The sequence below is a fragment of the Dreissena polymorpha genome, chromosome 12 (assembly GCF_020536995.1).
Source record: "Dreissena polymorpha isolate Duluth1 chromosome 12, UMN_Dpol_1.0, whole genome shotgun sequence".
NCBI classification, from domain to species: domain Eukaryota; kingdom Metazoa; phylum Mollusca; class Bivalvia; order Myida; family Dreissenidae; genus Dreissena; species Dreissena polymorpha.
In genome coordinates this window covers 75,344,701-75,363,800 of record NC_068366.1, presented here as the reverse complement: position 1 = coordinate 75,363,800, position 19,100 = coordinate 75,344,701, and the positions used below count along the sequence as shown (strand labels likewise).

At 34.2% G+C, this 19,100-nt stretch overlaps 1 protein-coding gene across 4 annotated transcripts in view; it reads left to right on the top strand.

Annotated features, from left to right (window-relative positions):
- The window catches only part of LOC127853429 (DNA ligase 1-like), a 182,968-nt gene that overhangs the window by 34,536 nt on the left and 129,332 nt on the right, over nucleotides 1–19,100 (top strand). For all 4 annotated transcript variants that reach the window (XM_052387960.1, XM_052387962.1, XM_052387959.1 and 1 more), the window contains one exon: nucleotides 2,479–2,567. The gene's annotated coding sequence lies outside the window, so the exon portion shown is untranslated. The remainder of the gene's footprint in view (nucleotides 1–2,478; nucleotides 2,568–19,100) is intronic.

The following is a 19,100-nucleotide window of genomic DNA, read 5'->3' as shown; positions in this document are numbered from 1 at the left end:
TTCATCACACTTTCTGATAAAATGTTTGTCATATTTGTATCTCCTTTCTGCTAATTTTATAGATTTTTATGCTTATTGACTCCTAAGAACTACTGTTTGCTAGACTTAATCCGTAATGACCTTCACCGACAACTTCCGCTCTCTGATGGAAAATCTGTTCAGCTATCGGTTTAATAAATTTGGGGTTTTGGCCATGTTCAACAATATTTCAGTTATATCATATTGGTAAGTTAAAAAACTCAAATGTTTCCTTGGCTAGCTGGAAAGCCTTATAAGTACTAAGTGGTCATACTTAGCTGGGTGCGTACATGCTCATTAACTAACTGATAAATTGTCACCAACTGGTAAGGTGTGTTTATTTTAATTACTTTCCAAGAACAATAAATTAAATTTTCAAATGGCGTACCGGTAGTTATTTAAGTGGATACTTTTACTTCAGACAAATTTATTTAAGTGGACACTTGTGCTTTGTTCACTTTAATCATGTAAGCAAAATCTCTTTGGGATGTAAAATAATTTATCACATACCAACGTTTGACTCTGAAGAAATGTAAACTTCAAAAATGAGAGTATAATTTTGATTGCTTTTTAGGGACAAGGTCACAGATTTGACTGATTTGAATTATAAAATTCGGATTGAATTTTTTTATATATGACTTTCAACGGAAACATCTTTAAACAATTAAAATCATTAAAATAAGAAAAAGTAATGACCTATTAACTTGAGCTCTGTAAATGAGAAAAGCTGGAGGATTATTAAGATAGGTGTGAACCCATTTTCTGAGTAGAACAAATAGACGTATCTTGGAATAAGCTAGCTTTTGGAAAACACCAATTATCTTCTGATAAAAAGTTCGGTTTTCTATAATCATTTCTACATCATATATCAATGGCTTATATTTATGTTCATGACCTTGTTCAACATGTGTCACATGTTTCTCAATTTTTTTTTGGCCAGTTAGGCCTGAAATCTTACAAACATTTTAACCCTTTCCCATTCAGAAGCGAAGTGAAAATTGCCTTTTGCAAACAGCATAAAACCAGAACAGTCTGCCAGTAACTCGTGGTCTGTTCTGGTTTTATGCTGTTTGCTACTCATCAGTATCTTAGGGTTGGAAAGAAAGCCTTTCAAATTGAATATATTAAGAAAGGACTTAAATTTAATTTGATTTTCTAAAGGCAGTGTTTTTTTCATTCAAAATCGGGTCCGGTAATCGGACCCAGTCCTAATGGAAAAAAGTATATATTTTTCATAAATGGAATTTAGCAAAACAACAAAAACACTAATTTCCCCATTTTAGTCAAAACACAGCGAATTTTCGCAATCCAAAGGGACCCGGCACCATTCCCAAAACGGTGAAAAAACCCACTGAAAGCGCTTCAAAATGCCTCAAAGTGGGTTTCTGAGTGGTAAAGGGTTAGTTAACCTGTGCACTAATGCACACCGCCATATGTTGGTTCAGTTTTTTTTAGACAAATGCTGAATGTGTGGGGGCATCTGTGTATAACGGCACATTTTTAATTGTATCAATTTTGTGTAAAATTTGATACCACTTCTGTCATGAAATTGGTGTAATAAAACATTTATTGAACGGCCAAGTCTGAAAATAGGAAACTTTTTTCATAGACACTTATTTCCATATTTTATGTATATTTAATCAACAAATGGCCACCTTTGGACTATCTCACGCCCAACTTCATTTATTATATTATTACAAAATTGGAAAATGCTGAATTATTTATCAAGAAACTATGAAAATGATGCGGTTTGTTTTCGAATTCATGTTCTGTCCAGAAATTGACCTTCATAGTGGCTGAGGCAAAATCAATAACTGGCTGTCAGTTTTCATATTGAAATCATTGAATAACACCCTTGTTAATTAAAAAGGCACCAAATTTAAATTTTCTTTTGATTTAATTATTCAATATCAATATAAACATGTATTATGCATACACATGTATACACCTGTTGTATACACAGATATTATACACATGAGAAATTAGTTTTAAAATAAAGAACAATAAGGTTACGTACGAGTAAATTATTTTTGACGAGAATGAGGGAGAAAAAAAGCAACATTATATGCATGGACATCTTTACTTTCATAATACACAGAATGAAAATAGGGATACTTACTAATTCATCTCCCAGTTCAGTTCCCCAAAGTCTCAGATGAGTGACCTAGGGCTTTAGGGCCCATGTTCCTCTCTGTCTAATCCTTGTCTCATAAACTGTTGTTTTGTAATTTTGCGTTACATATAATAGCAACAGAAATTATGGCTTACCAAATACCATTACAATAACTGATGCTTATATTACGTTATTATTGAATTGGACAATAATTATAGAAACTTTTATACAAAGAATCTGTAGACTGAAAGATATATCAATGGCTTCTTTCACGTTTGAGGACACTTAGAGGAATAATTAAGCTTTTATTGCAATTATGAAACAAAACTTGTATATTTTCTTTTCAGATTTTCGGCAATTAGGACCTATTATGTGAAGAGAGGGCAGACATTTGTTACGGGGAAAGCACGCACACTACAGACGTTTAAAAGTGACGGTAGGTGCTTGATACATATCGACTGTCCAAACCTTCAAAGAATTCGAGCAAGTTTTGCCTAGAATTTGTTTATGTTTTATGGCACTGTTTAAGAAAAAATATGATATATGGGCGCCCAGCAGACAGAAGGTAAATATTAATACTAGTATTTAATAATGATAAATTCCTGGTATATTTTCCTTTTATAAATAGCCCATGTTTTTCGCCCTTAAATGGACCATCAAAGTTAATGGATTGTCTGGTGAACTATCCCTGTTTAAATATTAGGCAATGTGCTTATTTGTTTTTGCATATAAGGATTTTTGTGTGGAACTGTGAAATCTTCTGCTCATAAAATTTATGATGTCTACTCAGCAATATAGGGATGTTGTTCGATTGTGGTATGAAGGAGTCAAATGAAACCAGGCTAAATATCAGGGATGTAAATAATAAAGTTTAATGGTCAAACTAATGAAGTCACAGGAATTGCTTTTCTGAATATAGGTAAACAATTGTAAATGGTATGGTGTGTTATTAAAGGTGTGAGAACTTTTGAAAAATACACATTTTTTTATTACCCTGTGAATGAAGTTGGAGATTGAGTATACTGGGATCACTAATTTGGTTGGTTTCTTGTCCTGAGTCTACACAAAATGGTCAATGATTGTTGATCAAGATACACTTCAACACCGTTATGTAGAAGTGGTCGGGACCGTTAAAAAACTTCGGATTAACGATAATTCGAAATAAACATTTAACAGAAGACTTCTTTGATTCTGTAAAAAATGAAACGTTGTGGAATTCGCATGGTTCGGTTACACGCTTACTGAAAAGCGTAAACTAGTCGGATAGCAATAGATTTCCACTTGTAACAAACGGAGGAATAAAACGATTTGTTTTTCTTGTTTTTTATTTTTGTCTTATTACAGAACATATAAAATGTAATGAATAGCACAAATTATCAGACATACATACATATTAAAACATTTTCGGAAATTAATTAACATTTTTTTAACTAATACGCGATGTCTCTCTGAACACCGGCATTCGCGCAGACGACAAAGATGTAATTATCGGCTTTTGACGAGCCACGACAAAGGTGTGAAATTACGCTCAGTATTTTGCAGTTTTGGCTTCGGATTAAAGATTGTTTCTTCGGTTTATTGAAGTTCGGATTAACAATGAAATTTTACATTAAACAAAGAAGAACCAATATCGGGACCCTAAAAATACTTCTAAATAACGGTGACTTCGGATTATCGGTGTTCGAAATAACGGTGTTGAAGTGTACATCCACATTTCTCAAGCAAAGAAATTTAAAACATCTCAGAATTATAAAGTGAGGCTTTGCAAGGCACCTTTTACATCCCCAGTTATCTACTTCTTAGTTAGTTGCCCTTAAAAATTGATGATGCATTTGTGCAGAACTTTAGTCATGTTATTTCTGAATTATTTGCCCTTGAGCACAGTTGACATGTTGGTGCAGGGCTGCTAGTCGTGTTAGTTCTGAGTTATTTGCCCTTAAACATAGCTGACTTATTAATGCAAGGGTGTTTGTCATGTTACTTCTGAGTTATTTGCCCTTGAACATAGCTGACAGTTGGTGAAGGGCTGCTAGTCGTGTTAGTTCTGAGTTTATTTGCCCTTGAAGATAGCTTACACATTAATGCAAGGTTGTTTGTCATGTTACATCTGAGTTATTTGCCCTTGTACATAGCTGACACATTAATGCAGGGCTGTTGGTAATGTTAATTCTGATTTATTTGCCCTTGAACATAGCTGACACATTAATGCAGGGCTGTTTGTAATGTTAATTCTGAGTTATTTGCCCTTGAACATATCTGACACATTAATGCAGGGCTGTTTTTAATGTTAATTCTGATTTATTTGCCCTTGAACATAGCTGACACATTAATGCAGGGCTGTTTGAAATGTTAATTCTGAGTTATTTGCCCTTGAACATAGCTGACACATTAATGCAGGGCTGTTTGTAATGTGAATTCTGAGTTATTTGCCCTTGAACATAGCTGACACATTAATGCAGGGATGTTTGTAATGTGAATTCTGAGTTATTTGCCCTTTAACATAGCTGACAGTTGGTGCAGGGCTTCTAGTCGTGTTTGTTCTTAGTAATTTGCCTTTGGACATAGCTGACACATTAATGCAAGGCTGTTTGTCATGTTTCTTCTGAGTTTTTTGCCCTTGAATATTGCTGACACATTAATGCAAGGTTGTTTGTCATGTTACTTTGGAGTTATTTGCCTTTGAATATAGCTGACACATTAATGCAAGGCTGTTTGTCATGTTACTTTGGAGTTATTTGCCCTTGAACATAGCTGACACATTAATGCAAGGCTGTTTGTCATGTTTTTTTTCTGAGTTATTTGCCCTTGAATATAGCTGACACATTAATGCAGGGCTGTTTGTAATGTTACTTTTGACTTATTTACCCTTGAACATAGCTGACGCATTAATGCAAGGCTGTTTGTCATGTTTTTTTCTGACTTATTTGCCCTTGAACATAGCTGACACAGTTGTGCAGGGCTGTTAGTCGTGTGCCAAAGGTCTTTGTAAATTTGTATGTTTTTGTAAGAAAAGAAAGCATCGAAATAATGCAAGGATGATTGCTTCAGTTAAAAAACAAAATTTGAAAGTTTGCTTGCATTTAAAAGAACAATTTTGTGTCAATTTAAACCTGAAGCTATAGTGTTTAATGTATTTTATATAAATTAATTTTTTTGCTGTTCAAGAATCTTTGACATACTGTTGACAAAAACATGTTTGGAATTTACCATCTTAGAAATTAATCTGCTGGGGTACAGCAAAACACTTCCTGGAGGCTACTTGATTGAAAATTGTGTATTATAATCCAAAGCCATTCAAAGTATAAGACGATACCAAATATTACAGATACAAAAATTCAACATTCTTGCAATTTATGGCCCATCTTTCTTCTAATTGAATATGATCTATTCGAAGCACACTGTTTATAATGAATGCAAATCGCCTGGATTTGGCGACTAGAAAATTTTGGAATATGAAATTTTGCTATCGTTTTTCTGCTCGAAGTGGTATTAATTTCATAAGTAGAGTAATACATGTCTAGGTCTAGAAGCTTTTTTGTCTGCTCATCGTGGCATCTAGATATGGAAATCATGTACGAGAAAGTTTCGTTATCGGGGGAAAGTTTCAGTCTTTTTTTGAGAAGTTAAGTTTAAACTTTGAGTATAAGGGTTAATTATTAGACTTTCCTTCTAAAAATTATGTTGAATGTGTAATTTATTTATTTTAAGTGTTTTTAGCATAATAATATGATTGTAATATGTTAAACATATGCATTCTTTAAGCACAATTATAAATATAATGCTGGCTTAATATGTACTTGTTTTTGTTTCAAAAATGTATTTTAATATAGGTGTTTATTCTGTAAATAGAGTCTGGAACCCAACCCATTCGAAAGACAACAAAATTCTTACCAAATATGAGGTATGATAATTTTTATAATTAATTGGACCTCACTGGACCACCAAAACAAATTTATATATTGGCCTTGTTTGGGGGGGCATATGTCTCCGACCGAGGAACACTTGTTTGTTTTGGCCGAACATGAGGTCCGACAGTTTGGGGCATAATTGTGGACCTCTGCAAATTTTATCTGAAACGTTGGAGGTCCGTCGTTTTTCGCAGGGGTTTCTGGAGCCCTCTGTGTTTTAATCACCTTATGAAGGAAGCAATATGGATATTGAGTCGGTCTATTAATCAGGAGGTCATGGTTTCAATCCATCTTCTCTTTAAGACAAAAAGTACTGGATCTACTCTGAACATGGACTTGATAGTGCCTCAGTCAGCCTTAGGTTAACTAAAATGCAAAATAATTTTAAAACAATTTGGTCTGTTTTGCTTGATAGAGTCAATCTCAAATTGAAATTTATTGCTGTGAATGTGAATGGGACTTGTTACTATATGAGCCTGGTTCTTGGACATTTGGACGGCACAGTCTTATCTGGGAGGGCGCTTTACACACATGCATTTAGCCCAGTTTTTCCAGAATGAGGTGCATATAATTATAAGGATAAAGTGCATACAGATATAGACTGATCATATGGACATCTGTGAACCTTGGATAAAAGTATAGTAATGATAATGGTGTCGAACAGGACTTTCCGTCAATGTCAGTAAATTATCCAGATCACAGCTCAAATCCGGAACGCACAAAATTATATTAATGGCAGACTTTATATGTTTTTGTTGAAGTCTGGTGAAGAATTTAATACAAAGAGAGTATATAATAGTAAAGTCAATTTTAACGCTTTATTGCCCTCAACTTGGCAGATTTCTATGGTAGCCATTAGGGAGACAGCAAATTCTGACAAGGGCAAGGTCTAAAACTTAACTGGTCTTTTGTGCTTCCTGGAAAAATCCCTGGTCAAACCTTTCGACACTTTTATGCCTGAGCTCTCAGCTAATCCGTCTGGCAAATTGTCCATTAAAATGGGATTTAAGTATAATGGCCACCACAGTTACATGGGGGAAATTTTGGACTGGATTGAGGTTGGGAGGGGGGGGGAGTGAGGGGGGATTTGCCATTGCGGCCTGGGTTTATTGTTGAAAACTGTCATTTAAACAGATAACAGAGGATTACTTAGTTTAGAGCACAAATTTAAAGCAATCATAGGCTAGGAATTGGAGACATGGTATAAACTCTGATAGTTCTGGTTTATTTAATCGGTTTTTAGGTTTGAATGTTTTCTGCCATGTACAGTTAAACAAAAATACGACATTCAGCATGTATTCACATACCCAATTGCTTTTTTCCTTGCATTAGGTATTATATTTGACATGTGGTAAACATAAACCGTTAATTGTCTTGTATAATTATATATAAATATATGAGGATATGAAAGTCTGTATACGAGACTGTAACTAATTGACCACAAATATTAAATGGTCATAATATCAGTTGCAAAATTGTGTGTTTTCAATTAATGTATTTTAAAACTACTTTGAATTGTGATGCCTGAATTACCATTGAGTGTCTGCTATTTTTGTTCATAATAACCTGGTGATGTCTAAAAAAATATCATGGTTTACCTTCATTTGCTGCATGGCAAGTTAAGGATGGTTTTGTTGGCTATTTTCAGCAGTTTCAGACAACTGTTTATCCTTTATATTGTTATCAATTATTGTGACATACTTTCAATTTGTCTTCCTCTATTACAGATTTGTCATATTTTGTAAATTAAGCCACTTTGTGAGTGATTTGACCTCAAAACGTTGGCTGCACTTTGAACCAGAAGTATCTTAGTACGAGCTTTTTTTTATATTGTAATCCACTTCAAAGATTGAACAATTCTTAATAATCTGTTTAATAATATAAATAATATTCTTCATATTGCTAGATTTATGATCGATAACTGATTTATAAAAGGTTTGAAGCACTATTGACAGTAAAATAAAATGTTACCCTGACATAAATGAAATACTTTATTCCTCATTTTCTTATTACGTTTTTTATGTCAATCATTTAATATATAACAATTTAAAAAATTAATGATAATTTTTCCGCTAAATTTATTGCTATAAGCTCTTCAATTTTATGCTATTTGAATAAAATAAGTGGTTTAAAATATGACTCAATTTAATTAACTAATTAAAAAACATGTTTTTGATAGTGTTTTTTTTCTCTCTGAATTATCACAGAAATGAAATGTACATTTTAAACTTGAGCTGAAGCATTCAAAATTTCTGCTTGTTATACCAACCCATTATATAAAATGTTGAATCTTTAATTAATGTATCACTTATTGCAATTAATGTTAATTACTTTTAAGCGTTTTTACTAGAATTATATGAGATATCGTTTGAATTTTAAATGTTACAATAAAAAATTGTCTACTCAACATTTACCTGTATTACATTATACATTAAAATAATTAATTAACAACTGATTACTATAAAAAGTTTCTGTCATTATTAGGAGAAGGAAATTAACATTAATAGATTTTTTATATTTCTTTAGACTTTAGAAATACTAAAAATTAAGCGGCTGATGAATTGAAAAAAATCATACTCAAATGTTAAACCTCTTTGGGCAGAAACTCAATGGTTCACCGAGTTCATTGCTACACTGAAAGAATACCAGAAAGGCTTCAATTGTTAAAGGAAATTCATAAATAATTGTTTAAAACTGGCACTACTTTATTATCTTAAGTGCATAGTTTGGGTACTTTAATTAATTGGGGGATGCCTATCCTTTGCTAGCGGAGACATTGTCCAGACAATTTCTGTTCTGATAACGTCCCTGGCTGTCATTTTAATGGCCTGATTGAAATTGAAAACAAAAATGGCTTAATTTACCAGATAATATGGCGATTTATATGCCAGCCGAAGCAGATATCACTGATATGTTGAATATATTTAAAATGTCACAAGTGTCAGCGCTTGAATTTTATCATTTTATCCTCAGTAGTGGTCTCAGAGATGCTTCATCATTTATGCATTAAAATGGCAGAATTCCATTGAAAAAAATGCACGAAATGCTGTATTATAAGAATTTGTAGAAAGACATCAAATTTGGAGTGGAGAATATCTCAGAGATATTCTTTAAAAAAATCGTTCATTCAGGTTCTGAATTTTTTTTTGTATTTTTAATATAAATAAATAAAAAAATTTTTTTTTAATGATTATTAACACTTTCCATTTGTAGTCGTTATAACTTTATTTAAAAACTGGTCTGATGCATGCATGTAAACTGTTCCATTTTGTGAGGTTTAAAATAAAATCAAATCTAAAATCCAATTTTGTAGTGAAGTCAACTTAAATAATGCACTTATATATGCAAGTGTCTATTTTACTTGAAATAAAATAACAGCATGAAAATTGCATGGAATGCAGTGTGCAAAAAAAACTCATTTAATTTCAAGATTTATGTCTTAACATAATATTGTGTTATGAGTTTATTGCACAAGATAAAATTGCATGAAAGCTATCATTGGATGAGATTCATCACATGAGATTTATTGCATGAGATGAGATGAAATACAAACACATGGACTCATTTTCCTATTTAACATCATCTTTGTCTGTCAAGTTCACCCAAAGTGGCCCCTTCTTTGCTGCAGCAGCAGACTCAATGTCAAGGCCAAAGGTCATCTTACTCAGCTTGGTAGAGTCATCTTGTTTGTGGGTCATTCCCTTTTAGATCATTTAGAGATTTATTATGTTTTGTTTTGTTACCTTAACATGCTTAACACACAGTGTATGACAACCTATAGTTTTGGTCTTTTTGTCTGCAATAAAAGTGATTTGATAGAACAATTTGGAAAGAAAGAACATCATTTTGCTAAGAAATGCCAAACAACTGCTGCATTGCACATTTTGTAGGATTGTCTCCCTATTTTAGTCAAACATGCGTTTTTGAAGCACTGGTCTTTGCAAGATTATTTTATGTCAGTCCTTAGAAGTATGTATGTCTGAGTCCCAAGTAACATAGGTATATATTTTGATTCATATTTAAATATCAAGAGGGCTTAAAGTAAATCTATTGTGATTTTGCCATCTCAAGTTGGGACTGTTTGAAGTGTGGTTTGCCAGTTCCTGGCTTTAGTTCCGCCTATGGGGGCTTATCACCCTTGTCTAATAGCCAGCACTTGGGATTGGAAAAAACAACAACCACCAATGATTAGAAAGTCTAAAAGTGTGCTCCTGCTCATAAATATGGTATTTCTGATTTACATTTTGCAGTCACATGTTATTGTCTTGTTTTTGAAGGTATTATAAATAGTTTCATCTTCGATTCAGCAATTTATCACAAAACACAATTTGCAGAATATCATAGGTAGTATGATTACAGTTTGCAGAATTTTAATAATATGGCTTAATTGTTTTAAGCCATATGCTTCTTCAATGATTTTTATGATGTTACCTCAGTCAGACCTAAGTCAAATCATTATTATTACATTCAGACCTAAGTCAAATCATTAATATTACAGTCAGACCTAAGTCAGATCATTATTATTACAGTCAGACCTTAGTCAAATCATTATTATAACAGTCAGACCTTAGTCAAATCATTATTATTACAGTCAGACCTTTGTCAAATCATTATTATTACAGTCAGACCTTAGTCAAATCGTTATTGTTACAGTCAGACCTAAAGTCAAATCATAACTATAACAGTCAGACCTTAAGACAAATCGATATTACGACAGTCAGACCTTAGTCAAATCATTATTATTACAGTCATACCTTAGTCAAATCATAATATTACAGTCAGACCTTAGTCAAATCATTATTATTACAGTCCGACCTTAGTTAGATCATTATTATTACAGTCAGACCTTAGTCAAATCATTATTATTACAGTCAGACCTTAGTCAAATCATTATTATTACAGTCAGACTTAGTCATAACATTATTATTACAGTCAGACCTGAGTCAAATCATTGTTATTACAGTCAGACCTTAGTCAAATCATTATTATAACAATCAGACCTTTGTCAAATTATTATTAGTACAGTCAGACCTTAGTCAAAACATTATTATGACAGTCAGACCTTAGTCAAATCATTATAATTACTGTCAGACCTTAGTCAAATCATTATTGTTACAGTCAGACCTTAGTCAAATCATTATTATTATAGTCAGACCTTAGTCAAATCATTATTTTTACAGTCAGACCCTAGTCAAATCATTATTATTACAGTCAGACCTTAGTCAAAACATTATTATTACAGTCAGACCTTAGTCAGATCATTATTATTACAGTCAGACCTTAGTCAAATCATTATTATTACAGTCAGACCTTAGTCAAATCATTATAATTACAGTCAGACCTTAGTCAAATCATTATTATTACAGTCAGATTTTAGTCAAATCATAATTATTACAGTCAGACCTTAGTCAAATCATTATTATAACAGTCAGACCTTTGTCAAATCATAATTATTACAGTCAGACCTTAAGTCAAATCATTATTATTACAGTCAGACCTTAAGTCAAATCATTATTATTACAATCAGACCTTATAGTCAAATCATAATTGTTACAGTCAGACCTTAAGTCAAATCATAATTATTACAGTCAGACCTTAAGTCAAATCATTATTATTACAGTCAGACCTTAAGTCAAATCATTATTATTACAGTCAGACCTTAAGTCAAATCATTATTATTACAGTCAGACCTTAGTCAAATCATTATTGTTACAGTCAGACCTTAAGTCAAATCATGATTTTTACAGTCAGACCTTAAGTCAAATCATTATTATTACAGTCAGACCTTAGTCAAATCATTATTATTACAGTCATACCTTAGTCAAATCATTATTATTACAGTCAGACTTTTGTCAAATCATTATTATTACAGTCAGACCTTAAGTCAAATCATTATTATTACAGTCAGACCTTAGTCAAATCATTATTGTTACAGTCAGACCTTTAAGTCAAATCATGGTAACTAAGGGCGAAAATGGACCACATTCAAAGTCTGATCTAACACCCTAGTCAACCATGTTTCATGATAATCAAACAAGTTTGATTCAAGGTTTACATCTAACAAGGACAATGAAGTTGTTTCACGCATGTTAAAAGATAAAAATGTTAAATGTGCTTCATTTGTGTTTGTTGTGCACGTTTAATAAACAGCTGTTGTCAGTTTAAAACTGTATTATATCATATTTGACTTGCGCAATGCGTGCACTGATATTTTTTACGATAAAGTACACATATATTTAATCAGACATTACTCACATATGTTTAGTGAATAATTACATTTTTTTTTCTTTTCCGGAAATGCAATAATGTTCACCCAAACTGTTTGGCCATGGGCTAAATTTGTATCTTCTTTTAATGACATTGTCATTCTAAATGGGTCCAGAAGACCGGGAGATTTGCGCTGAAACTAAAATCCTCAACATCCAATTTATCACCAGACTAGAAACTGACCAAGAAAATTGATTTCACTGGCTTTGTCTGGAACCATATACAAAAGGTTATTGCAGGCTAGAAAGTTCCTTGGAAATTTCACAAAAATTCCTCGGACAATGTTTTCATTAATTTTCGGTTGCCGGTGTTGAAAAGTGTTTTATGGTTTCAATTAGTGTATTCTGAACACTCAGTTTCCCAGTTCCGAGCCCACTTTTCCGAATAAGTCCAGCCAGCAATAGACAATCCAGTAGGCAATCTTGTTAAACATTAAAAGCATTTTAAGCCAAAAGAAAAATTGAATGGGCAGTTTTATTAGTTTTGTTGCCATGAGTCATTTACGGAGCCAAAGGGCATTAAATTAAGTTTTCTTACATGTGAAGCGTGTAAATAACTTTCAAAGAGGTATTTTACCTTCGCAAGACAAAAGAAAGTCGTAAAAATATTGCTGAGATGTAATTAACTCTTAACAAAAGCATTTAGAAAGTGAATTGTTGATATGAGGTTTTGTTTATTTCTTTTTCTTTTGATTTATTTATTTACTTAGGTTGTCATTGTTTTGGAACTTTTTATTTCCTTAAGATAATTAAATTCACTTCACTTTATTTAGTTATGGCAGTGTTTAATTGTGTGGCATTAATGATTAGTTATAAGTTTGATTTTTTGTGTTTAAATAAAATTACTGCAAGCAGTTTTCACAATGATATTAATTGTAAAATATTTCATTACCATATGATTTATTGTGAAATATTTCATTAACATATGATTTATTGTAAACTATTTCATTACCATATGATTTATTTTTAAACATGAGGTGGCTAAGGCTAATGCTTTGTTTAACAAGGGCTGTTTGTAAAACATGCTTACCCCCCATATGGGCTGTCGGTTGAAGTGGCAGCCATTGTGTGAATACGTTTTTTGTCATTGTGACCTTGACCTAGTGAACTGAAAATCATTAGGGGTCATCTGCGAGTTATGATCAATGTACCTATGAAGTTTCATTATCCTAGGCGTAAGCGTTCTTGAGTTATCATCCGGAAACCATTTTACTGGTTCGAGTCACCATGACCTTGACCTTTGACCTAGTGAACTGAAAATCAAAAGGGGTCATCTGCGAGTCGTGATCAATGTACCTATGAAGTTTCATGATCCTAGGCATAAGCGTTCTTGAGTTATCATCAGGAAACCATTTTTCTGTGTCGAGTCACCATGACCTTGACCTTTGACCTAGTGACCTGAAAATCAATAGGGGTCATCTGCAAGTCATGGTCAATGTACGTATGAAGTTTCATGATCCTAGGCGAAAGTGTTCTTGAGTTATCATCCGGAAACCATTTTACCGGTTCGAGTCACCTTGACCTTTGACCTAGTGACCTGAAAATCAATAGGGGTCATCTGCGAGTCATGATCAATGTACCGTAAATCCACGAATATAATACGCACTTTTTTACCTGCCGATTTTTTCTTCAAGTAGGGGGTGCGTATAATATATGAGTTCAGAGCAGAACAAAATTTTTCCTGTGCAAATTTTCAACTTAATCGTTGTTATTCTCTTTGCGGCAGCCATTTTGAACTACACCATTACATCAAAGGGGTGCAACAGGGCTCGCGCTGTCGTTCGCCATTTGAGCCATTTGCGAAAATATTGAGAATTTGGCTCAATAAAAATCTTATTTGCGAAAATGCGAAAATCTAGTAAAATTTTATTGAAAACATCCGCCATTTATATCGGACTGGTTTTCTATATTTGTCTCTTTGTTTTAATGAAAGTGTTCGCAATTCGAACAGTAAACGAAACCCGGTCTGTACCCGATTATGAGACATCGCTTGACCTTATTGTTATTGAAATGTGCATGGTAGCTGGCCAATCAACATTGAGCTCGCTTACACATGAAATGACGTTGTCGAATGAAACGTGGGAACGGGAGGAGCTATCGGATAATATTGGGTCATTCATGCGCAGACACTGTATACTTTGAATACAGAGTTAACATCGTCGTCTGCCTTCAAAATAGCGACTGGACGCTAAGTCGTATAAAGAGATTAGCAAATGAAAAAAAAACCTGACAATACCAGTAAATAAATATTTCTTAGCTGACCACTATTTATCTTTCTACAGCATATTTACCATATCTGAAGTAAAGAGTGGTAATTAAATAATTAGTTTTATGATGCTAATAGAGTCTATTACACCTTTCTGCCTATTGCCGAATTAAATTGAAAGGTGATAATTAATTTGTTTTTTACTCCCAAACTAGCCTTAATGACAGCAGCGTATTTTAATTAAAGAGATCATGAAAAACACGAGCGGTTTAATTGTATTTTTAGTTTAATTAAAGTATCGAGTTTGTAACACTTCGGAAAAGTAATTCATCTAGACAACTATAAAAACGGAAGTACATGTAACCATTTTGTCTTCTTATTACTTTATTATTATTATAATAATTTTCGTCCTGAATATTGTCGAATCGAATTAAATGTGAAAACAAAAGACAGCGTCTCTGCTTCTTTCTTTTGCAATTATGACTGCTTGACCCGGATGTCAGCAAGGGGCCCGTGTGTTATCGGTAACAATCAATTGTAATATAAACAATTGACAGAGATATTCATTATGCAACTGTCATGACAACAGCACTATAACACATCCCGATCAATATACTGGGGTATTACTGTGAAACAGATAGTTGACAACACCAAATTGATTTTCTATTTTCACAACACAAAAATATATTGCCAATTTTTTTTGGAAATGGCCGATTTCGGACACTTATTTTTTAGTGCGTATTTTACTCGGATTTTCAATTTTTACCAATAAATTTTGACCAAACTCGGGGGTGCGTATTATATACGAGGGCGTATTATATTCGTGGATTTACGGTACCTATGAAGTTTCATGATCCTAGGCGTAAGCGTTCTTGAGTTATCATCCGGAAACCATTCGGTGGACGGACCGACTGACAGACATGTGCAAAACAATATACCCCCTCTTCTTCGAAGGGGGGCATAAATATTTTTCTGTGAACAATGTTCATTTTTCTGTTCACTGGCTAAGTTTGTAGTAAAAAAGGTGTAAGTAGAGAAGTGACTTTGTTTGAAATGCTAAAAAATAATACTAAGGAAAATAATACTTAACATTTTTTTGAATGATTTTGAATACTTCTGTGGCTGTAAGCCGTAAAGATGATGCATACATTTGTGGGTAAATAATGTAAATTGTGTAAAATAAGTAAATAATTATCTGGGTGATGATCCTACAACATACAGCTTATTGTGTAGAGGGCAATGCCCCAATGTTATTTTCAAATAAGGAGGCTCAAGATGAACTTCTTCAAAACACTGTGTCCTCAGAACTTGAAACCAGGATTGATATGTCTCCAGAACCATCATTATTGGCCATGTATCCAGAACTGTAATGATTGACCATGTCCCAGAACTATCATGATGGACTATTTTCCACCACTATCATGATTTACCATGTTTCCAGCACTATCATAATTGACCATGTCTCCAGACCTGTCATGATTGATCATGTCTCCAGACCTGTCATGATTGACCATGATTTCCAGACCTGTCATAATTGACCATGTCCCGGAACTATCATGATTGACGATATCCCAGAACTTTCATGATTGACCATATCTCCAGACCTGTCATGATTGACCATGTCCCAGAACTATTATGATTGATCATGTCCCAGAACTTTCATGATTGACCATGTCACATAACTCTAATGATTTACAATGTATCAGAACTATCATGATTGACCATGTTTCCAGGACTATCATGATTGACCATGTCTTCAGAACTATCATGATTGACCATGTCTTCAGAACTATCATGATTGACCATATCTCTAGACCTTTCATGATTTACCATGTCTCCAGACCTTTCATGATTGACAATATCCCCAGAACTATCATGATTGACCATGTCTCCAGAACTTTCATTGTTGATCATGTCTTCAGTACTATCATGATTGACAATGTCTCTAGAATATTCCTGATTTACCATGTCTTTAGAACTTTCATCATTGACCACGTCCCCAGAACTATCATGGTTGACTATGTCTCCAGAACTATCATGGTTGACTATGTCCCAGAACAATCATGGCTGACCATGTCCCAGAACAATCATGGCTGACGATGTCCCAGAACTATCATGATTGACCAAGTCTCATAACTATCATGATTGACCATGTCTTATAATTATCATGGTTGACCATGTCTCCAGAAATATCATGATTTACCATATCTTCAGAACTATCATGGTTGACCATATCTCCATAGCTTTCATGATTGACCATGGCTCCTGATTTTTCATGGTTTACCATATCACCAAAACTATCATGATTGGCCATTTTTCAGAACTATCATGGTTGACCATATCTCCAGACCTGTTATGATTTACCATGATTGACCATGTAGAAGTATCATTATTGACAATGTCTCCAGAACTATATTGATTGACCATATCTCCAGAACTAATGATTGACCATGGCCCAAAGCTATCATTATTGACCATGCCTCCAGAACTATCATGGTTGACAATGTCCCAGAACTATCATGCATTTCTCCATAACTATAATGATTGACCATGCCTCAAAAACTATCATGGTTGACCATGTCTCAAGAACTATCATGGTTGACCATGTCTCAGAACTATCATGGTTGATCATATCTCCAGAACTATGATGGTTGACCATGTCTCCAGAAAAATCATGATTTACCATGTCTCCAGAACTATAATGATTGACCATGTCCCAAAGCTAAAATGATATAACATGCCTCCAGAACTTATGATCATGGTCGACAATGTCCCAGAACTTACATGATTGAACACATTCTGATGACCTATTGACTTAATTGTAGTGAAATATATGTAAGGCCATCCTTTAAAATTTTTTTGTTTGGCATAACCCGACCGACCCACTAAAATCAGCCTGACTGAATTTTTTTTGTTTCTTTCCAAAAAACTTTTTTTTTTGCTCGCCGAAAATTCTTTATGGCTAAATTTTTCCTTTCCGCTTTTTATCCTTTCCGGTTATTTGTGTCATTTAATTGAATGCTCTTTCAAGGATATCTAGAATAGCAATGAACAAAACCGCGTACCGTATTTGAGTCGCCTATTTATTATCCCCACGCTTTTTGAAAAAAAGGTGGGGATATTGTGGTGATCTCCGCCGTCCGTCCGTCCGTCTGTCCGTCCGTCCTGGCCACTATCTCCTCCTACACTAAAAGCACTAGAACCTTGAAATTTACACACATGGTAGCTATGAGCATATGTGCGACGGTGCACTATTTGGAATTTTGATCTGACCCCTGGGTCAAAAGTTATAGGGGTTGGGGTGGGGCCGCGTCAGAAATTATCACTCATTTTTTTAGGTTATTTTACATTTACTTCTTTATTTCTACACCGATTCACTTCAAATTGATACTGGACCTCACCTATGACAATACGGTCAATCTCAACCATGCATGGCCCCATTCCCAACCCTGGGGCGCCCCGCCCACATAGGCCACACCCACCAAAAATTTCCATTTACTATAATTTTTTCATTTCTACACGGATTCACTTCAAATTGATACTGAACTTTTGTTATGACATTAGGGTCAATCTCAACTATGCATGGCCCCAATCCCAACCCTGGGGCGCCCGCCCACATAGGCCACACCCACCAAAAAAATCCATTTACTATAAAAAAAATTTAGGTTATTTTACATTAACTTCTTCATTTCTACACTGATTCACTTCAAATTGATACTGAACCTCTCTTATGACAAAACGGTCAAACTCAACTATGCATGGCCCCGTTGCCAACCCTGGGGCGCCACGCCCACATAGACCACACCCGCCCAAAATTGCCTTTTACTATAATTTCTTCATTAATACACTGATTCACTTCAAATTGATACTGAACCTCTCTTATGACAATACGGTCAATCTCAACTATGCATGGCCCCATTACCAACCCTGGGGCACCCCGCCCACATAGGCCACACCCTCCCAAAATTGCCTTTTACTATAACTTCTTTATTTTTACACCCATTCACTTCTAATTGATACTGAACTTCTCTTATGACAATACAGTCAATCTCAACTATGCATGGCCCCATGATCAACCCTGGGGCGCCCTTGGGTCAAACATGCGGCGTGGGGATACGCGTCGGCCTCTGCCGCGCCATTTCTAGTTTGACATATGCATATGCGATTAAAAGGACTTTAAATACAAGTAAACCGCTCATGTTTTTCTCGTATCCCTTTAATTAAAATACGCTGCTGTCGTTCAGGATAGTTTGGGAGTAAAAAAACAAATAAAGTAATTATCACCGTTCAATTCAATTCGGCAATCGGCAGAGATGTGTAATATTATCGCCATATAACTAATTATTTAATTATCACTCTTTAATTCAGATCGGTAAATATTTGGTAGAAAGATGAAAAGTGGTCAGTTTAGAAATATTTATTGACGGGTATTGTCACGTTTTTATTTCATTTGCTTATCTTTTTATGTGACTTTCCGACCGGTCGCTATTTTGGAGGCAGACGGCGATATTAAATGTGTATTCAAATTATACAACATCTGCGCATTAATGACCCAATATTATCCGATAGCTCCACCCGTTATCACGTTT